At 39.5% G+C, this 23,991-nt stretch overlaps 1 protein-coding gene across 24 annotated transcripts in view; it reads left to right on the top strand.

Moving 5' to 3' along the window:
* The window catches only part of MEF2C (myocyte enhancer factor 2C), a 359,868-nt gene that overhangs the window by 150,824 nt on the left and 185,053 nt on the right, over positions 1-23,991 (top strand). Inside the window, exon 1 of one of the 24 annotated variants that reach the window (XM_069751490.1) lies at positions 20,675-20,966. The exons of the other annotated variants lie outside the window; for them this stretch is intronic. The gene's annotated coding sequence lies outside the window, so the exon portion shown is untranslated. Of the gene's footprint in view, positions 1-20,674; positions 20,967-23,991 lie in introns of those variants that run through there. 24 annotated transcript variants of the gene reach the window in all.

Raw genomic sequence — 23,991 nt, 5'->3', positions numbered from 1 at the left:
GCGCCTACACAGTCGAGCGGGTCACCGTGCTCCATTGAAGATAGTGCCAAAGTCTCGTGAGACTTTAATAGGCCCTGGGGGGTAATAGGTTCCCTTTATCTAGCAGATTAAATGTATTTCTGCAGGATTATAGCATTTTCCCTTTAAGATTTAAAGGAATTTCTTCATCATATTAAAGGAGTGTTAAAAATCTATCCACTATCTTCAAGATAAGGGATAATTGTCTGATCATTTGGGGTCTGACCTTTGTGGCTCTCTCCAATCCTGAGTACTGGGGCTCTGATGAGTGCCAGCTGAATGGAAAAGAGGTCGATCCTGCAAACTCTTCATTCATTCTAATAGGAGCGTTGAAGGCCAGCCAAGTGCTGCACTCAGCAGTGTCTTGCTCTTCCATTTCAACATTTTTTTTTAATTCAGTGCTGGAGTGGTACCACTAATCTAAGTTTCCTGACACTGGCATTATACTTACCAGCTGCCTTCTTCTGATCTTCCTGACGCAGCTCTGGTCCCACACCCTCATCCTGTGACCAAAACGTCAGACTGACCGGAAGTCAGAGGTAACGGTCACAAGCTTTCAATGTAAATCTATGAGAGTCTCGTTCTGGCATTGTTCTTGCTCTCTTAGGCTTACTTTGAGTTGTGACTTCCGAATCGCCCAGCAAACACTATAGCAATTTGGCAGAACACAACTTGCCAAAGACCAAATGGAGTGGTACCCATAAATAATGAAGATGGCAACTGGTGAGCATAATACTAGGAACAGGGAACTTCGTTGCACCACTACTGTGCTGCAATAAAAAAAACCCTCTGGGGTTTTTGTTTAAGAATGAATGGAGCTGTAGGGCACATGATTGACCTACAATCATAAAATGGTAGCTTTGGAAGTGACCTCCTAGGTCATCAAGTCAAAACCCCTGCTCAATGCAGGATTCACTAAATCATCCCAGGCAGATGGGTGTCCAGCCCCTATTTGAAGACCTGTGCATCAATCAGCTGGGGATCATCAGATCCCTGGATTTTTGGATCAGTTCAGGCCATGGTGATTGGACCAACATAGATTGGATAGTTATCCCCTTTTCTAGGTAGATTGACAGGTCTATCCCATATTTTTACAAAGGAAGAGGCCAGTCAATCAACTGGAACTAGTCAGGTAGAAGCCAGTCAGGCGCTGCTCCAGACTAGTTGGGTCTCGCCCTAAAGTCTTGGTTCGGCTTTTTAAACTATGTTTTCTCAGAAGCACTTTTGCATTTCATAGAGAATAATACCTGGCTGCAATAACACTGCCAGGCCCTGATTCATTTATTATTTGGGCAGCATGAATCTAATAACTGATTCCTTTTAACACATTAATGAGTCTTCGAAGATATTTAAAGACTGCACTAAACATAATTTCTTCTTAAACTGTAACAAAAAAGAAAACCTGTGTTTACTTTAAAGGGACTGGCCGACTTTCCTAATCTGTCCCTGATAATAAATGCATTAATTCTCCAAGAAACCACAGTCCTTGAGCATCAATAAGCTTTATGACTGTATTGTACTGTTCCTTTATTATCCCTTAGTAGAAATTATCAATAAATTGATAAGTTGGTGTTATTTTATGAGGAATACAAGTATGTGTTAAACTAGACATGACAGTGCGGATAGGTCCTCTTTAAGGCCTGATGCAGACAAATAAGTATGGAGCCATAATTCAATGTTTACTGATTTCTATTGGGCTCTTCTGTACTTATACCTTCCTCTGAGGATTTTTCTTTCACCCTTTCTTTGCCCCAAGGGGATCAAGTCTCCATGGTACCACAATTTACAAAGGCACCATAAGGGGCAAAACAAGGACTGCCCACGACACTGCAATACAGTCATGGACTGTATGTGCCTCCATATAGTGCACGGCCTAAACTCCGGGATTTATCCCTATCATGTAACTAATGTTATAATATTGTTAGTTGCTGTATAAGAATATAATTGATTTTCAGATCCAGCAGCACTTTAGATATGGGCAACTTGTACCTAATTGGCTTAGTTTAGAAATTTTCAACTGTGGAAGAAAATTTCCAAGAATTCCAGATAAGGTGCAGAACAGCGAGGACCATACTCTGCACTATGTGCCATAATTGGGGCCGGATGGGATCATTTAATAATTGCTGTCAGAATATCAAATTTAATTCTTGTTTTAAAGATACCACTGTGGGATAGAACTGTGTAAATTGTCATCTGAGGTTTTGATTGAACACAGCTTTAATTAGGTTGATTAGGATGCAAAAGTAGTTGGGGAAAGAAAAGGAGCACAAGTGACAAATTGGCTTAGGAAGTCTTATTTGACAGCAGAATCCTACATCTTTATCTGTGCTGTGTTTGGATAGCTGTCTCAATACATTGATCTCATCAGACAACACATTAAAATATCAAAAACCTAAAGGATCCAGTGCTTGTATATTATTATAACCGCGGACGAGAAATGATAAGTTATTTATTGGAGATAATTAAGGATACAAGAAACCTCCTTGGATTTTGTCACCTGCACAAAACACAATTTCTTCTTTTTATGGTAACATAACCTTTTATTGACTTAAATTTTCCTCCTAATTTACTGCAAAATGTACTTTAACTTTTTCATTGCGAGTCTAGAGTACAGCAAATGTGAGAAAAAACTGTATGTAAGAAAACGCTTTCCTAAGCGAGTGTCGGCTATGCATCGGGCACATAATAAGCTGCCTATTTTAGTGTCACATAAATTGTGCAATCTGTCCATTTAAATGCTCAATGAATGACAATGTGCCATAGTTTGATCTGAACCGAGCAGCTCCGATGGCACAACCGCACTATTTTATGACATGCAGTAATGCTTTCTATTGTAGAGATATATGCCAGCCTGGGTCGAGTTATCCTTGTACATTTGGATGTTGGGGGTTGTTATTGAAGGCCTTACTCTTCACTGTCAGTTCCCAGTACAAGTCAGTAATCATCATCAGCCTCATGCTGGTTGCTTACTCAGGCAGGAGCTCTGTAGTCATCTCTTGTGATCCGAACAAGGCTCTCTTTCCCATTTAACTTGATGTTATAGATATGATTACAGAGGGATAGACAGTCACGCTGGGGATAATTGATGCTCAGCATGGTAATTACAAGTGCTAGCTAGCACTGAAGAAGTTGCCTTAGGCAGCCCAGTAGTAGACTGGTCCTCCAGTTTATGGGCATCGCATCATTTTTTACCTTAATTGGGCTCAAAACTCATCATTTGCATTGTTCTATTATTTTTACTATGTGTTTATTTACTGATCTGTTCTTTTGTATGTTTGCACGCTTGGATTTTTGTTCATTTAACTCCCACATTCTTTTTTAAATATGTGTATCACAATACAATTTAGATTTCTTGACTGATGAGCTAATAAAATGTCTAATATGGTGTCAGAAAAACTTTGATGAACACTAGGTTATAGACAGAGTTTACTTCACAGTCCTTTGTACTGTGGAAATGTTATAGATTTATTGGTTAAGTCTTATATTTAATTATTTTTCAGACAAGTTTCCGAAATTAACAGAACAAGGTAAATTGTAGTTTATAAATTATCCATAATCATAGTTAGTATTTATAGATCTATATTAAATTGTGGACACTTTGATAGATACATTCTGGGTCGTAGATTTCATCATTCCTACTTCTCTTTAAGGGAAAATAGCCTTTTTGCAATAGACATATGGCTGCAGAGTTATTTAGATGGGAGAAGGGAGGCCCTTCAGCTCTTTGCTTATTCCTTCCAAAGGTCTTAATAAGTATTTAATATTTGTCAACAAATAAAATGCAGAATGAGGAAAAAACCTGTACAGACAAAAAAAAAGAAAACATAATTCAAAATTCTGTTCCGAAACCCAGAAATAATATTTGTAGAACAAAATATTGCTCTCCAAGCCAAGTGGTGACTACGAAACAAGCCTTGTGATTTAGTGTTTGAAAAGGTGAAGATATTTCCTTAAGGACGGCACTAAACATCAGTTCTTGTTAAAATTTAACAGGATTAAATATTTGCATAGAAACCCAAAATTAGACAATTTCACCAATGTACAGTATTTGTGTTTCCCATTACTTAGTTTTGAGCAAATAAAGTTTATGACTTTTGGCTGTTCCTAGCAACAGGTCCACGTGTTTAGAGGAGCAAAATGCAAAGTATGAAGAAGTTTTTTTATTAAAATTTATATTCGCTTCTTTGGAAAGCTACACATGGGCTAGAGCACTTAATTAGATGTAGTTGCTTGTTTGTCTAGTCTGTCTGGAAGTATCTTCAGATTTACTGTAGACACGGGGACATTTATCAATGTAATTGCAGCAATTTAGGCATAAACTACATCGCAAATTATTGCAAATCATTATATACACCAAAATTGGAACAAAGAAAAATAATTTTTCATGGCCTTCACCAAACGGGAAATATGGTCAGGGTCCCAACAAATGGCACAATGTTTGGTGAACATCTGTGTCTTCCCTTTCTTGACGTAGTTCCGGCAGTTTCAATTAATAAGAGTCTGAATGGTCTTAAAAAATTTGGCACAATTCATGACAAAACACATTTCTTTTAGGCTGCATTATAAACACCTCTCTTCATAAATCTGCTCCAATATAGAGATGTAACCCGAGGAAGCTCAAAGACTAAAGCGTGACCTATATTAGGAAGGCTGGATATAGAGATAGAGATGTCATATGCTCAGTAGATGTCTACGCAGTACGACCTGTCATTATCACTGATTGATCTCATTTTGGCAGCATAAAAGACCACCTGTCATTGATACTTCTTAATTATACACTTTTCATTTTTCTCAAAGTGAAATGGAAAAAAAAGCTACTGATGTAGAAATATATGCTAATCGGTGGCTACTTTGTTATTGCATGATGTAAGGTTTATGATTTACCATGTAATTGTCCTTAGCTTGAAACAAACCTCTTGGTAGCACATACTTGCCCCAGCAAACCTGAAAAAAACACAATGTGTCAATTATAGATGCGATGGAAAGTTAGATTTAATCTGATTGTTCATTTGAAACCTCACTTTTTTGACACTCGAAGCAATGTTTTCAGATAATGTGATATAATATATGAAGTGCATTATCATAGTATTTAGGAAAACACTGTATACATCACAGAATAAAAATTAATGCAAAATGGAAACCAAAGTTTCAATTTTTTAACAGATCCATCTTTAATAAAGACTCTCTCGTTCTCTTTCGTTGCCCCTCTCATTCATGGCAGAGTGCGACATATCAATAGAGAACCGTGGCACAATATCACCACTAATACGCTCCAGCAAGTGTCCAGGGTTGCAGAGCGGCGTTGGAAGAAAACACACTTGCAAAATTACTTAACTGCACTCAAACAGGCAACACTCGCTTTTAAATCTGCTCTCACTTCTGCTAAACAGGCTTACTTTACAACCCTTATATCTTCCTTATCCTACAACCCCAAACAGTTATTCAAAACCTTTAACTCCCTCCTCCGCCCCCACTGCCCCTCCAGCCTCCCTCATCTCTGCTGAGGACTTTACCACACACTTAAAAAATAAGATCGACCAAATAAGGCAAGTCTTCATTGTTCAACCTCTACAACCCCTTTTTATACCAGACCAATGCCCAAACTCCATCCCTCCCTATCCAACAATACTGAAGGGGGGCTTAATTGTCTCCTCTCCAAATCGCACCTCACCACTTGTGAACTCGACCCCATCCCATCCCACCTCCTCCCCAACCTCACCACCACACTTATCCCATCCCTAACCCACCTCTTCAACCTATCACTAACTTCTGGCACCTTCCCTTCTGCTTTCAAACATGCCACAATCATGCCCATCCTTAAAAAGCCAACCCTTGATCCAACTGCAAAGTCCAGCTATCGACCAATAACGCTGCTCCCATTCGCTTCCAAACTCCTGGAGCAGCACGTCCATGCTGAACTTTCCTCCCACCGCTCATCTAACTCGCTCTTTTTGGCAATCTACAATCTGGTTTCCACCCTCATCACTCAACTGAGACAGCCCAGATTAAAATCACTAATGACCTACTTACAGTCAAAGCTAACGGACAATACTCTGTACTCCTCCTTCTAGACCTGTCCTCTGCTTAAGACACAGTTGACCACTGCCTCCTACTACAGATCCTCTCCTTCATTGGCATCAAAGACCTCACCCTATCCTGGATCTCCTCGTACCTTTCCAAACGCACACTCAGCATCTCTCACTCCCACACTACCTCCTCATCCCACCCTCTCTCTGTTGGAGTCCCCCAAGGCTTTGTTCCAGGACCCCTACTCTTCTCAATCTATACACTTGGCCTGGAACGACTCATAAAGTCTCATGGTTTCAAGTACCACCTTTATGCTGATGACACTCAGATCTACCTCTCTGGCCCAGACGTCACCGCTCTGCTGTCCAGAATCCCGGAGTGTCTATCAGCCATATCCTCTTCTCCTCTAGCTTCCTCAAACTCATCGTGGACAAATCTGAATTCATCATCTTTCCTCCATCCCATAGATCTTCCTTACCTGATCTATCTATCGCAATTAACGACATCACGCTTTCCCCCGTACCGGAAGTCCGCTGCCTCGGAGTTACCTTTGACTCTGCCCTGTCCTTCAAACCGCACATCCAAGCTCTCGCCACCTCCTGTCGCCTCCAGTTCAAAAACATCTCCAGAATCCGTCCTTTCCTCAACCGTCAATCTACTAAAATGCTTGTTCATGCCCTCATCATCTCCTGCCTTGACTACTGCCACATCCTTTTCTGTGTCCTCCCTGGTAACACCCTTGCCCCTCTCCAGTCCATTCTTAACTCTGCTGCCCGACTAATTCATCTCTCTCCTCGCTACTCCTCCGCTTCCCCCCATGCAAAACTCTTCACTGGCTCCCATTCCCTCAGCGTATCCAGTTCAAATTACTAATACTGACCTACAAAGCCATCCATAACCTGGCTCCTCCATATATCTCTGAAATAATCTCCTAATATCTTCCCTCACGTTATCTCCAGTCCTCCCAAGACCTCCTTCTCTCCTCCACACTTATTCGCTCCTCATCCAACCGCCTCCAAGACTTCTCCAGAATATCCCCCATCCTCTGAAATTCTCTGCCCCAACACGTCCAACTATCAACCACATTCGGATCCTTCAGGCATAACCTGAAAACCCATCTCTTCATGTCCCATGTCTAATGTCTAAAGCCTACAGCCTGCACTGACCTCCTCATCACTAACGGAAATACTGCCTCACCAACACCGGAGCTCCTGCAACCCTCAACCTATTGTCTCCTTCCCCATAATCCTGTAAAATGTCAGCCCACAAGGGCAGGGTCCTCACCCCTCTGTATCAGTCTGTCATTGTTAGTTTGTTCACTGTAAGTGATATCTGTAATTTGTATGTAACCCATTCTCATTTACAGCACCATGGATTCAATGGTGCTATATAAATAAATAATAATAATAATAATACCATAATTACACACTGATGCCTTAGTTTTCAAATTTCATCAGATTTTATTTTGTATCTTCCATTTTGATCCATTTCCAATAGACTTAGATGTTGAAAAAAATATTCCATGTTGCTATCCATTTTTGTGGCCAGAAATAAAAGTTGTGCAGATTCAATTTTTTTTTACAGGGACAGCATCTGGAAAGGAGGCAAACAGAAAACATTTACAAAACTTCCGTTGCCGTTCAAATGAATAGGTCCTATATTGGAATGTTTTTTTCCACTTTTATCATCTCAAAGTGAAAAAAAATGGAAATGACTACTGGACATTTGAACCGAGCCTTAGTTAATGGTATTCCTATGATATTGGCCTGGGAGGATTGTGGATCTTACTGGGGGCAGACATTGATTTCACTAATTACATCCAAATCGATGCAAAGTGAAAAGAGTTTGTGAAGTATTTGTATATCCAAAAAGAACTTTAGAGTAGGTCCTAAGCAGAGGGTGTGTACATAACTCAGATAAAGTTGATTAAGGGTTCTGTGCTGAGAAAAACCTACCTAGTCTTTTTTTGAGATAATAAGTATTATGTGACCATTCTGAGATGGCCAGACCTAGCAGCTTTTTACATTGTGGCAGTCATGGAAAGACTTCACCCACGATACATCATCAACCCAATCTCATCTGACAGTTTCACCATAAATCCATTATTTAACATGAATGAGTAGAGATGGGGGATCTCATTTTTGGTAATGGGTCAAACTGTACTTTCCTTATGTACATTAGATTATTCTTAGTCAATCCTGACCATACCTCAGCAAGACTAGCCAACCATCTTATGTGTATGGAGTCTCCTGACTTCCCCAATGGTAGATGTAGAAGGATGGAAAGATCAGGCATTTAGATTTAGATTTGTCCAATACTTCTATTCTTGGTAGAAAAGCCACTGATTCATGTGTGTGGCAGCAGCCGATCCAAATCCGTTGATTCAGAACACATGCACCCTCGGTCACGCCAAGCATGCCATGTATACAGTGTTTTGGTAAATTGATGAGTGTTAGTTAAATGAATCTGCTCATGAATGAAGTGGAAATGAGTGGGTCTTCAAGTACATGAATCAGGTCCCCCATTCCTTGACTCATTAGTCATGACTCATTACTATTCTTTCAAACTCTCCAGGTTACAGTGCCTGAGGAAGGCAATCAAGGGGAGTACCTAGAATATTTTTTCACTAATATATAAAGCTTTCTTAGAAATTGGTCAACTGTTGAGCTGACCATGAAGAGAGTTGCAGATTAACAATTATTGATAAGCTATGGGCGTACAGTATGCTATGTGGCTTAATCAAGTGAGGTGGCAGCTTCGTACCAAAGATCCTTTTGCAGGTGTTCTGGTTTGTTTTTTTTCCTCCTCCATCCTACATATTTGACATACATTTTTATCTCCTTTGTCCTTGGGAAAAAGTAACAGTGGAAATATTACAGCAAAGTTTTCAGCTGTCGTGGACTCCAGGGAAGATTGATATGTTCTCCAAGCCATCTTTGCATATTGTGCCTGAATCTGTCTCCAGGCAGCGAGAGCTAACCCCTTTTCTGCCAGAGAAATCTCTTCAGTCATTTTCTCTGTAATATATTGCAATCCCTCTGGCAGCAACATGATTTTGGGAGACAGTGTCAGTAAACGACAGAGCAGCAGCACCCAAAGAGCGATCGCAAATTAAACAGGCAATTCACAGCACAGTAGACTTAGCATTACAACCCATCCGAGACATTGATTGACAAAGGGGAAAGGAGGGAAACTAGTGTATATTTCACTGCTATAAACCTAACACAACTTATCTTATGGGTTGGATCTACAGTTGTGGCAAACACTAGAACCCATTAGCAAAGCACATAATAAGTGTTAATGACATGACTTCCCCATGGTAAATTGTGTAGTCATCTCCAGCTGCATTGCTATGCTTCTTTCTTATTCTTTAGCAATTTTGAGGGATTTGTTGTACACTGTGAGTTACATACTATTTTTCATTTTGGCAGTTTATACTATATCTTTATTTTTGAGTACATTAAACCTTTAAAATTTTATGAAATCTGATTATGTGGCTTTGTTGAGAAGCAAACTATAATACTGGTGCTCCTTTTCATTGTATTACATTCTATACATGCACATTCACGGTCTTCGGGATAACAGGTTCACTCTATAAACGGGACTGTCCAAAGGAAAAAATATATATAAAAGTAAATTATGTGTCAATAAGGTTTCTCAAAGGCCAAAGAAAAATGTGCATCAATGGAAATTATTATTTAAGCCTACAGAATGTGTTATATGCTATTCATTTCTAAGAAAATGGGCTTGTATTACACCAATATGCTTATTTTTCCACTTCAAATGCATTTACAGAAGTAATTTAGCTGAGATCCAATCACAGAATAGGGATCTACATCATGCCTAAGGGCTCATTCAGACGTCAGTGATTGAATCAGTATTTCTATGCCAAAACAGGGAGTGTCTCCAAAACATAGATCAGAGGTCAATCTTACAATGATAGTTATTCTCTGTATAAATGAGTATTAGATTTACTTCTACTATTATATATATTTTTGGAGAAGGAAAAAAACAAGCGACTGGTCTAAAAAAGTACGGAAATGTTGCTTTTAGAAAAGTAAAAATAGTTTTTTTATTGGACAAACAAGGTAAAAGTGGCTCTACAAACAAAGAGGTGCCCACACTCACATACAAAAAACATATAACGACATACAAAGTATAAAAACACAACCACTAACAAATTTTACTCAATGTGCTATGAATAGGGCACCCAATTTTACAAATCTCCAAAAGTGTATGTGGGGTTCAAAAGGACAAGGAGGTGAAGGGGGAAGCTGAATGTATGTACAAAGCGTTTGATATTCGGTGTGTGTGACGCCTATGGTATGTAGGGAGTAATGGTTAAATGCACAAATCAATAGATAACCTGCACATGTAAATCTACCATAGCTTCACACATAGAGGACAATAAGATCCCCTTAAATGTACACAGTGGGGTAAATAAACATAAACAGATTGCAAAAAATGTATAAAAAATATGCCGGTCTCAGGAGGAGGTACAAAGAGTATAGTTTTGTAGATTCAATAGGTCAGAAGACCCCTGCCAGAAGGTATAGATGGCAAGACGTAAAAGCAAAATGTAGGTGATTTAGATAAATATTGAATCGGTGACTGCATGGAAGTATAGCTAGGTTATCAACATATAGAGCACCTGGGTGGTCCAATGTGTGAGTACAGCACACTCCCCGACGCGCGTTTCCGAGCCAGTCCTTTGTCATTTGGTAGCGGTCGTCTTTATACTTTATATGCCATTATATGTTTTTTGTACATGAGTGCGGGCACCTCTTTGTTTGCAGTGCCACTTTTACCTTGTTTGTCCAATCAAATACTTTTCTTAAAGCAACATTTCCGTACTTTTTTAGACCACTCGTTCAATTTTTTGCACCTCCAACAATATTTTCACCCGAATGGACTGCCATTCATTTATCCATTAGCCGATTGGCAACAGACAGAATATTTCCTCCACTAGGGATTTCTCTGACTAGAGATATCTATATTCTGTAATATTCAGTGTGCGTTCTCTATTATATATATTTATTTACCATTGTTTATATTACTTTTTCGGTACATTTTACATATTTAGATCCAATAATAACAAATGCACATGTGTTACCGGGAATGTATTCTCATTCAGCTGTTACTCTGTTATCACACTTTTCTTTTTTTTTAATGCATCGAGAAGCCTTGAATGTTTGCTTTGCAACATTTCCTTATCAGTTACAATGTAAGCATGTATTACTACTCACCTGAAAGAAAAAAAACATATGTGGTTATGCAATAGAGAATGGTGTGCATATGTTCCATATGTGAATAATTCACTGTTAGGCCAATTCATGCACTTTATATAGAGAGCAGAGCAACAACGTAAAACTCCATGTGGGGTGAAATATAGAGAGAAAATATTTCTTTTTTTTTTGTATCTTAAGTTGCGTAATCTTTATTATTACTAACACACTTAACTTCTATCCTTTATAGTGGTGCCTAAACAACAGTGACATCATAGCGAGACATGTGCTCATCATCTGGAGTCCAATATTATAATAATCTACGGTACTATATACTGCCAGTCATTGCTTTTTTATCTATTTCGAGCATGTATTTTATTTATACATCTATATGACTGTGTGATTATTTTTACACACACTACAATAGGGATCTGTTGCTCATTTTTTACAGTTGAACGCTCCATCCTTCTTAGGAGGCATTGTGTTTTGGGTGCTGCTTCAGGGCAAATTCAGACAACTCTGCTCTGAGAAGGAAGTGTCAAGTTTTGGTTCCCATTTTGTACTTCTGGAACAGTTTAGGGAAGGAAGCACCTTTACACCTTTTATTGTTCGTGGTTGCTGACATCACATCCTTCCGTGACCACTTGGTGTGTGTTTCCTGCCATTCTGTTGAGATTCTCCTAAACCAGAGAAGACAAAAAGGCAGCATGTAGACATTCAGAGAGCACTTATTTCTGGGCAGATGATCAGCTTCTGTCCATCTCAATTTTTTTTTTCTTAACTGAGGCTTAAATCACTCTTCCTTCTGCTCTATGTTCTTGCTGCAACATACGGTGAACAGAAGTCTGTGAAATTGAAGTTCCTCATTTTTTAGTGAGCAGTCTGATTTTTATGTTTGTCTTGCAGAATCTTGCAGATTGTCGTTACTCCAGAATACTCAGCTTTATGGCGTCTTGTTTCATTTTTTCATTTTCATCACAAAATATTCTATAGATGAAAGACTGTCTTTGAATGTTGAAATATATATATAAACAGAGTATTGTGCAGAAGTTTTAGGCAGGTGTAGAAAATGCTGCAAAGTAAACATGTTTTAACAAAGGGAATGCAAAGGGAATGGACAAAAGAGAAATCAAGATCAATCAATATCTTGTGTGATCACTAGTGATGAGCAAACCTGCTCAGATTAGGCATTATCTGAACACGCTCAAGTGCTAATAGAGTGTCTTCGGCATGCTCGAAAACTATGTTCGAGTCGTCATGGCTGCCTGTCTTGAAAATGATCGACAGCCGCAACACATGCAGAGTTTGCCTAACAAACTGGCAATATCTGCATGTGTTGCCATCTAAGACACTCTATTAGCACTCAAGAATGCCTTATGGCTGTAATTTTTATTGTACTTCTGGCTTGAATAAGGCCCTTTTGGGCTGAAACGTTGCTTCACTCGTCTACCTAAATTGTATTTCACTATGTGACCTTTAAAGGATGGAATAAAAGTTTGGTTTTATCCCTATTTTCGCTGGTGCCTTGAAATCTTGGCTTTTCTATACCTTATCCGAGCATGCACGCTCATCACTAGTGACCACCCATTGACTTCAATTTTACTCTTTTATACTGAAGATAGTTCTTAATGACATTCTCTTTATGTTTGGAGTGATTGTCCTGCTGCAAAATAAATGTGAAGCCTGCCTGCGAGGATGCACCGGCTTCAGAGTATGTATGCGTTATACATACTCCAGGCCAGAGTCCGGTCAGTGGGTGTGGCCTTGTATGGAGCAAGGTCATGCCATCAAGTCAGCCACCCCCCTAGACAGCCGCATCTCTTCTAGTGGAACATGGCCTCAATCCATAAAAGTATATGGAGCGAGGCCACGCCCACTATTCAGGCTCTGGCCCGGAGTATGTATAATGCATAGATACCCTCCAGTCCCAGCTAACAAACCGTCAATTCTCCACAGCGAACAGTGCTTGCACTGAGGGGATTCATATGTCTGCAGTCACAAAGAGTGACGGCAGACTTATCGATTTGGACCTGACAACCCCTTTAATGACTGTGTTTCACACTTCATATAAAATGATGATCATTAGTTCTAGTTTGTTATAATTGGTTACTTATACACCGGGCTATAATCTTGCAAGTATTGATTTGATTTAGATTTCTATTTTATTCATTCACTTTACATAATGTTAATTGATAAAAATGAACTAGTAACACTTTTATTTGTTTAATCAATCATGCATTACAGCATTTCTTCCCACCTGCCTAAAACTAAAACCTGTGTGTAACATAGTGATTGAAATACATATTTGTACGCTGTAAACCCTCTGATGTGTGCCCCTGGATGCATTAATATGTATGACATGTATATATGCCCCCTTTCCATGTAAGCACACTATATGACCCATACAAGATGAGCTTGTTGATTAAAAATCCCCTCTAAAGGGTTCAGAAGTATTGGTCATACCTATGTATTTATACCTCAACCCCAATGCCTGAAGTATCCCCAATTGCCCCTCTACCGTATCAGAAAACTCCGATGCAATAAATAACTCATGTTAGATGGGCACTGTCATATTTTTTTCCTTTGAGTCCACATGCTTCAAGATAAATCTTATCTCTGCAATTACTATAATTTCTATAATAATGATCCCTTCATCTGTCCGCTTAAAAAAATGTATGCAAGAGACAGTCCATTTTTACTATCCGTATGGTTATATGTTGGCCATCCGCGTGTATGTGTGTACCATCTATGTGTACTGATGAGCGAGTATGCTCGTTATTCGAGTTTCTCTGTAAGTTAGGGAATCCTCAAATGTATTCAAGCTGTCTAGCAGCCGAAAATCATGCAGCTGCATTGATATAAACTAAATCTACGAGCATGCCTAAATACTCGGAGACCACCCGAGCATGCTCGGAGAAACTCAAGTAATGAGCATACTCACTCATCACTATCCATGTGCCATCCGTGTGTGCCATCTATGTGTACGTGTGCACCATCCATGTGCCATCTGTGTGCTATCCAAGTGACATGTACCGGAATAAAATGCATTCAAGAATTTCTTGGTTTTTTGTGTTAACAATTTGTAAAGATAATAGATAGACAGATAAATGATAGATAAATAGATAATAGATAGCTATCCCTGAGACATATAATTAACCTAATAAATAAATGTCAAAAAACGATGTGGTGTCCCGTCCATGTTTTGTAACCATCCAAGGTAAAGCAGACAGCTGGGGGCTTATATTATCAGGCTGAGAAGGTCCATGGTTATTGGGCCATTCCCAGCCTTAAGATACCAGCCTACAGCCTCCCCAGAAGTGGAGCATCACATGAGATACACCAATTTAGGTTGCATTGCCTTTCCTCTTCCCAATGCCCTGGTGCATTAGCGATCGGGATAATGGTAGTTGAGGTTGATGCCAGCTGTGTAGTGCTGGCGTTAAGCACTGGTGTTACTAATGGAGAGGCGTCTATCAGACATCCCCATTACTAACCCAGTAATAAAAAGGAAACACAAAAAATGTTTTATTTAAATAAACAATCCCCCTCACTTTCCCCGATTCACCACTTTATTAAAAATAAATAAATCCAACTCAGGTATGATGTAATCCAGCCAATAGAAACCTGAAAAAACATACACACACAACACAGAGAAATAAAACAAAGACACTCTCGCTCTTTCACCACTTTATTAAAAAGAAAAAGTTCCCACGCAGGTCTGACATCGTCAAGCAAATCCAACGAAATCCATCAAATATGATGAAGAAAGCCTGTGGAGCCTTGTTGTGATGCTCCATATGCCACACTTCTGGGTCATGCTGCGCTAGTGATTCTGAATAGGTTTAAATACAGTTTAAATGTAAAAGTCATATGTTTAAAACATTGTGAGCTCTAAAATACATCATGATATTATGGATCACGGATGGTTGATGCATTAACATGCATAGCAAATGGCAAATAAGATAGGAGCTGTGGCGCTGTATGGCAATTCAGAATAATATGGAATTCATGGTCTGCGGAATTAGAGGCGACAACCTGTGTGGGCATTATCATAGGTGTCATTAGGGGTTGTCACACAGCAAGTAGCTAAATAAGAATGTCTGAAGAGAATATGACAGGAACTCAAACAATAGGCAACACCGGGGACTCAGGTGGCTTTGTTCTTTATAGGAAACTTGTCTTCAAGGATGAGTGGGTTATTTAGGAAGGGAAGACTCGGGCCTGATTCCAGCAAATAATTCAGTGAATCGTAGAAGCAAATTTCAAGCAAATTAGATGTCAAGTCATGCTAGATATATGTGTTGTAGTTTATTGACTATGACAAACTACCAGATTTTTCCCGGCATTGAGTTGTCTGCCTCGGCTTTTTGTCATCAGGAAATGTTGCTTTAACATTATCTGACTTTAAAGACTTCTTTGCCTTTTTAAGTGTCAGAAATGATTGTAAAACCTTTAGACTGCCATGTGCTCATGAAAGGAAAGGTAAAATGCTAACAGTTCAATCACTCTCTTGCTGCCTGAATGGAGATTGCAAATGATAGCTCACTTATAGCCTGTTCAAAGGGGTTTAAATCACAATTGATTTACTCCCTGACTGAGCTGCCAATGGTATAATTGCTAATGGCTTCACAAATTAGGTGGGATGGAAGGTAGCAAATACGTTTTAAACACAGGAGGTTGATTGGCAACAGAACCAAAATCCTAACAGATTTACTGGCAAGCTTTTGGAAAATGTTTGTGGCAACTCGATCTCAGGCCATTAGCAAAAAGTATTATGTCACCGCTGAAAGCCGCACGACTGGCGTAAGATGTATTTTTTTACTTTAATATTTCAGAAATTCATATTAAGAGCGAAGACGCTAAGGGAAACTTCTTACATGCTGCTTTGGTCAAATTATTAAAGGCATTGACATCTTGATATCGGAGACCGCATGATGATTTTGGCTCTTCTTTTAAATGGATGCTACTTTTGATTGTGTTTTACTAGGTAGTACAAAAGCGATGGTGAAGTTCTGTTTCCCATTAGGGCTCGCGCACACCACTGTATTTATCGGATGAGTGCTATCCCACGTTTTTTCAGATAGCACCCTGACCAATGTTATTAAATGGAGCTGATGACCTCTCATGCTGCGATTTCACTCTAAAATCGGATTGGTGTCAGAAGAAAATCAGAGTCAGTATAGCATCTGATTTTTACAGATACATTACAATTCTCTAAAAAGATAAATTCTGTAAAATTTTACAGATACATTGCAATTCTGTAACATAGGAACTGTAAACCACTAATAGCTCATGAGTTAAACAACGGACTGGACACGGACAGCACACCGGTAACAAGTGAGAAGTATATAGTACCACTTTTCTAGATGAAAATCCCCGAAAAGTACAGATCACCTGCAGGTAGCACATGGGCTTTACCCCTAGTTACATTCATTTACAATAGTTTCAAGTTGCAATTGCAACAACAATGCCAGACAACAATTAGTGTCAATCCTTGTGTGGTACCCGGGACTTGTGGCCCTTTAGGATGCGTTCGCAGATGCTGTAGAGATGAATCTGGAGCGGAGTGTGAAAACGCACTTCAAGAATGGGATCTTGCTAATGTTTGGCACAAGTAATTTCTAATTAATGTTATTGGTACAATGGAAAGCTTATGTGATTGTAGCAGGCAGCACATTAAAGTTTAATTGCCAAGAAAATAAGTTATCTTCTATTTATTGGATAGGTGATAACTTGTTGACTGGAGGTCCAACTGCTGTGACCCACAACAATCCTAAAACGGGGCTCTGAAACCCTGAGCATTGGACTCTTCAGCATGGTGAGTTTTGTGGAGGTCTGTGTCATGGAGGCGGGGTTTTCGGGTGTTTGATTCACCCTTTCCTTACCCGCTGGCTGCATGCTGGCTGCAATATTGGATTGAAGTTCATTCTCTGTCCTCCATAGGAAACGCCTGCGCAAGGCAAGATTGAAAATCCCGCCTCCATGACTGAAAATTGTTCCCTCCAAATTCAGGTGACAGAGTCCCTTTAATGGTACTGCTGAAGGAAGCCAAGTGCAACTCTTGGATTTCTCCATCAGTCCCTTAGACAATGATTGGAGCAGAGGTCGGGCATTCACATGTTCAATCCATTCAAGACAGGGTTGCAGAGCCCCATTTTCACAGTTCTATAGCAGTTGTCAGGATCACTGGGGTAGTGGATAACTTATTTTCTTGGGAATAATCATTTAACTGATAGACCTTGCATTTGAGACTACAACTTCACTGAACAGAGAACACCACCGTTTTCTCAGTTATATAAAAATATGTGATTTATAAAAAACAACCTCATGTAAAAAAAAAAGCATAGCTATGGAAGCAGTCTATAGGAATCCAGTGAGTTGTAAGCAATCTAATATACTACAGCTAATTGCACAGTGTAAAAAAAGTAAATGAGTAGTATCACAAAAAGTCACAGAATACACAGAATACAGGTACACAATACAAATACCACTAGTGCATCATCAGTACTGTGCCATTAAGCTGAAAGGACAGTCTTCTAGGCAAGTAAGTAAGCTACAAACACAGAAAGGCCAAGACTTTCTTTTGCAAATATTTCCCATTGACATCAAAGTCAAAGTAAAAATATACAACCAAGTTTGTAGATTTAAAAAACTAAGTAAAATTAAAAAATAATATACTCATCTTCTGCCATTCCCACGGTGTTATACCTTTTCTCGGTTTATTGGTTCCCACAGACTTTTTTTTCAGATGTTACATGAATGCGGCAGCAGTTACACGTGTCACTACGTCATCCCTCGAGCCAAAATAACAGAGACCAGCAGGGAACCAGGGACACCACAAGAGGGACAGAAGATTATTTAGGTCATCTGGTGTGGATTTGTCAAATACATATTTCAGACCCGGATTTGCTGCTGAAAATTTCTGCAACAAATCAGATCCTTGCAAACTTATCTTAAGGCCTTTTCCATGCGGCACTACATTGGTCAGTATTTAACATTAATATTTCAAATCAAACCCAAGAATGAAACAGATATGAAAAGCTATTATGGAAAGGTTTGTACCTCTTCTGCATTTTGACTCCACTTCTGGTTTTGGTTTATAAATATTGGTGCAATATACTGACCAAAAATACTGCCTTGTGAATACCTGAGATGTATATCGGAAATATTCTACAATTCTTTATAGTTTTGTGTATGAGAACTGCATATAAAAGTCACATATGTGAAAAGACCCTCAGTTGTATCAGTGTTCTCAAAATATTTATGGCATAAATGTCTGATGAATGCAGTGTCAACTCTGGAACCCGCAACTATCTCAAAAACAGGTTCTCGTCTCCCACTGATAGAAATGGAAAGGTGACTGCACATGCATTGTTTCCTGCATTCACTTTTATGGGAGTTCCAAAGATAGCGAGCATACTTAAAGGAGTTATCCGTTATTTTTTTATATTTTTCTTATGGCGCTAAGAACTTATAGGTGGAAAATTGCTAACTATCTGCGTTGGTCTGGCCAGTGCTGATCTCTGCTTGCTCAGAGTGGTCAACAATCACTGCTGCCAGCTATTCTGCAGATCATTTGACCTCATGTCAAGAGAGTAAGTCATCCTACACCGTTTTGCTCTATCTGCTGGGCGTCACTGCGGACATCATGCTGATTGATAGCTGGCTCCCCACAGTTAAGCAGCAGGGAGCCAGCTGTGAATTAGCATGGCGATGGCAGTGATGCCCCATCGACAAAGCCGAGCAAAAGAGAAATTGCTCTGTCGACTTCACATCAACGGAAGCTGCAGAAGAGTGGTCTGTGACTGCTCAGAGCCGGCAGAGAGTGGCACTGGGCAGAACAAGTAGGTAGTTAGGAACCTGTCTGGAAGTTCTTACCATCATGAGAAAAAAATACAAAAGCCCAGATAACCCCTTTAAAAGTTGACCTTTAACGTGTAATATGCAATTCCTTTAATTTCCTCAAAAACTATATATCGTGGGCTTATAGCTACATTTTAAGATAGTTGTTTATTTGGATGTCTATAAAGAGACAGCTAAGTGTGCAATAAACAGGGGAAACTGCTCCGAAAAAATTATCATAGGCACTAGTGATGAGCGAGTATGCTCGTTACTCGGGTTTTCCGAGCATGCTCGGGTGTCTTCCGAGTATATTGGGCGTGCTCAGAGATTTAGCTTGTGTCGCCGTAGCTGCATGATTTGCGGCTGCTAGACAGCCTGAATACATGTGGGAATTTCCTAACAAACAGGCAATCCCTGCAGGTGTTCAGGTTGTCTAGCAGCCACAAATCATGCACAAACTAAATCTCCAAGCACGCCATAAATACTTGGAGACCACCAGAGCATGCTCAGAAAACCCGAGTAACGAGCACATTCGCTCATCACTAATAGGCACCGATTCACTGGCATATATAAGTGGAGGAATGGCCCATGACAACCTGTTAGATTTCATAAGAGTCCTGCGATGGGTACTCATCATATTTTTTCAATTGCGCTAATCCTGAAAAGTGTCATTTGCCCCAAAAGATAATACACAATTCTAACAATTATTTTAGCAGCCCCATAAAGAGGATCTGTGTAAATTAATTCCTTTAACATGTCATCCATCATTTACATTTCTATCATTTGCTCTAATATTTGCTGTAATATTCCTATAATCCATTGCCCAATCGTCCAGAAAATAATCTAGAATCTCACAACACAAGTACGAGAAAACTGAGCAGAAGTTGTGCGCCTCCAGTACCACTGGATTAAGTGAATTTTATTATATTTTATATCTAACATATATTAAGCGGTCAGCGAGGGCCGGTACATAACATACTCAATAATACAAAATGATTGCGTCATCGTTGATTTTATGCTGTATAAAAATGATTTATAAAGATAATAGAATAGTTAAATAATTTCTGGTGAAATGTGAACAGTATTTTGAAACACATAAGAAATATTTTAATAAAGATTTACAAGTGAATTCAAATAATGATTTATGTGTTTAGTTGAAATCCTCCCCCCCCCCAAAAAAAAAAAATTGCGCCAGACTCCTGATTTAGATGAGGCATGCTGGAAATTTGGAAAATCGGAAGACAAATTAAAATTCTCAAATTAGTATTTTTAACGTGATCCTTTTGATATAGCGATATGTTATGTTTCGAGTGTTCTTCGAACCTTGCCTTGGATCTTTGGGTGCAGTTTTTCCCCTTGGATTTTTTAGAGGAATGGTGAAATTGAAAAGAATTTGGAGAATATTTCCCCTATCAGTTCCCGGCTGTTATTTACTTTACGCACAAGCTGTTTCAAACGTTTTGTTTGAAAGTATAAAATGCATCCCTGATAAGGCTGGTGGGAGGGACGGAGCGCTCTGTTACTGTACGGGGAGAGGATTGTGTCCTTCCTGGCTGCTCTGTGATTTCTCCTTTCTCACTGGGTTCCACAGATCCATAAATCAGCTTTCGTCCTGCTAACCAATCCTGTAAGCCGTCCAGGCTGACCTTCCACCCCTGTGTGAACAGAAGCTTATGCAGGCACAGTGCTCTAAGTGGATAGCGCCACTGGCTTCAGCTGAAAGAAAGCAAGGGAAATAGTTCCATATGCCTTTGCTGGGGATTAGCATATTGGCTTACGGTTACAGAGAAAGCCTATTAAGCTGCTTTGGGTCCTGCATGTGCCTGTGAACTACTCTAAAACTTAATGTCTGAGGTAAGAAGTGTGTCAAAACAGGAGAACAAGTGTAGTCTCATGTGCGGACATTTCATGCTGTTTCCCATGCTTTGTGAAGTCAGAGTTGTTATCCTAGTCATGACATGAAGTCCAAAATCTGGAATCATTCCGTGTTTTTGATGTTGCTGCGCTGTGGTACTTTCTACGAGTTTTTCATTTTTATAGGTGATTCGTTTTATTAATTTTTATGATTTTTTTTATTTAGATGCATGTGCTTAACCAGGATATGTGACAGTTTTTTTTCACTTAAAAATAACCCAAGAATGCTAGAAAGTAGTTTCAGTAGTTTAGGTGGAAATTAGGAAGTAGGATATTTAAAGATGGCAGTCATAGCAAACTTGTAAGGACTTGGTTGGTGACATGTGCTTAAAGTTTCCCGCATGTGGTTTATCATGATTTCGAGAAATGCTGTTATTGTGTAGTGTTGGTGCTGTGTGGAGGTATTTTTGTGCGTTGTGCATATGTGGGTTTTGTGTGTTTTCTATGTGCATGTATGTTTGTGTTTTGTGCGCATGTATGTTTGTGTTTTGTGTGCATGTATGTTTGTGTTTTGTGCGCATGTATGTTTGTGTTTTGTGTGTGCAAGGACATATTTTCTTTTATGTGTGTTTATGTTTTTACATGGGTGTGTATGTTAATGTTTGTGCTTTGCGTGTTTGGGATTTCGTGTGTAAGTTTGTGTTTTGTGTATTCTGTTTGCATTGTGTGTGTTTGTGTATGTGTGTGTTTTGTTTGCTTTTGTGTTCTGTGTGTATGTTTGTGTTGTGTGTGTTTGTGCATGTGTGCGATTTGTGTGTGTTTGTGTCCTGTGTGTGCATGTTTGTGTTGTGTGTGTATGTGTGCGATTTGTGTGTGTTTGTGTATGCTCGTGTTGTTTGTGTATATTGTTTCCTTCCACTCATGTTTATTTTACACAGTATTTGCATTTATCTGGCGCATAGCAAATGTGGTGCCAATATTCAAAAAGGGCTCTAAAAGTGAACCTGGAAATTATAGGCCAGTAAGTCTAACCTCTATTGTTGGTAAAATATTTGAAGGGTTTCTGAGGGATGTTATTCTGGATTATCTCAATGAGAATAACTGTTTAACTCCATATCAGCATGGGTTTATGAGAAATCGCTCCTGTCAAACCAATCTAATCAGTTTTTATGAAGAGGTAAGCTATAGGCTGGACCACGGTGAGTCATTGGACGTGGTATATCTCGATTTTTCCAAAGCGTTTGATACCGTGCCGCACAAGAGGTTGGTACACAAAATGAGAATGCTTGGTCTGGGGGAAAATGTGTGTAAATGGGTTAGTAACTGGCTTAGTGATAGAAAGCAGAGGGTGGTTATAAATGGTATAGTCTCTAACTGGGTCGCTGTGACCAGTGGGGTACCACAGGGGTCAGTATTGGGACCTGTTCTCTTCAACATATTCATTAATGATCTGGTAGAAGGTTTACACAGTAAAATAGCGATATTTGCAGATGATACAAAACTATGTAAAGCAGTTAATACAAGAGAAGATAGTATTCTGCTACAGATGGATCTGGATAAGTTGGAAACTTGGGCTGAAAGGTGGCAGATGAGGTTTAACAATGATAAATGTAAGGTTATACACATGGGAAGAAGGAATCAATATCACCACTACACACTGAATGGGAAACCACTGGGTAAATCTGACAGGGAGAAGGACTTGGGGATCCTAGTTAATGATAAACTTACCTGGAGCAGCCAGTGCCAGGCAGCAGCTGCCAAGGCAAACAGGATCATGGGGTGCATTAAAAGAGGTCTGGATACACATGATGAGAGCATTATACTGCCTCTGTACAAATCCCTAGTTAGACCGCACATGGAGTACTGTGTCCAGTTTTGGGCACCGGTGCTCAGGAAGGATATAATGGAACTAGAGAGAGTACAAAGGAGGGCAACAAAATTAATAAAGGGGATGGGAGAACTACAATACCCAGATAGATTAGCGAAATTAGGATTATTTAGTCTAGAAAAAAGACGACTGAGGGGCGATCTAATAACCATGTATAAGTATATAAGGGGACAATACAAATATCTCGCTGAGGATCTGTTTATACCAAGGAAGGTGACGGGCACAAGGGGGCATTCTTTGCGTCTGGAGGAGAGAAGGTTTTTCCACCAACATAGAAGAGGATTCTTTACTGTTAGGGCAGTGAGAATCTGGAATTGCTTGCCTGAGGAGGTGGTGATGGCGAACTCAGTCGAGGGGTTCAAGAGAGGCCTGGATGTCTTCCTGGAGCAGAACAATATTGTATCATACAATTAGGTTCTGTAGAAGGACGTAGATCTGGGGATTTATTATGATGGAATATAGGCTGAACTGGATGGACAAATGTCTTTTTTCAGCCTTACTAACTATGTTACTATGTTACTATCTACATCACCATATAGTATGTAATATACCTTACCGTGAACATTTTAGTGAGAAGACAACACATCATTTACAAACAATACAAACACCACACTATATAGGTGTTTGTCATACATAAATTTCAGTATTTTGAATATATACCAACACATACAAATATTTTCATGATTAATAACTGTGGCTCTTTGTTTAGAGCCATTTTTCTCTATTGATTTGCAAGTAAGAGCTCGGTGCCACTATGAGTACACGAGTTAAGTACAAAAGGCAATGTCTGGCAGCAGTATTTTCATGGCAAATGCTAAGTCAAAAGAGAGAAAATAAGTGAATAGGATACATGAGCTGTGCGCTTTTTTATTCAAAGAAGCCGGCAGTGTCTCAGTACTCATCCCCAGTGTGAAGCAGCTTTTCTACCTCAGCAGCTTTGAATTAGAGCCAAACAATGGATTAAACAACCAGTACATCGGCTTAATGTTACATCTTGTATTGGAGAGATCCATCAGACTGGCTGTGAGGAGCATGGATAGACATCACTGTAAACACAAGTGATGTGCTCCATGGTCCTCTACTATGCTGCCAAATCAATCACCTTTAACCCCTGAAGTGCCAAGGGACCAGCAAAGC

This window comes from Ranitomeya imitator, chromosome 1 (assembly GCF_032444005.1).
Source record: "Ranitomeya imitator isolate aRanImi1 chromosome 1, aRanImi1.pri, whole genome shotgun sequence".
Classification (NCBI taxonomy): domain Eukaryota; kingdom Metazoa; phylum Chordata; class Amphibia; order Anura; family Dendrobatidae; genus Ranitomeya; species Ranitomeya imitator.
Note: the sequence above shows the minus strand (reverse complement) of the source record. Positions and strands in the feature narration are given on the sequence as shown.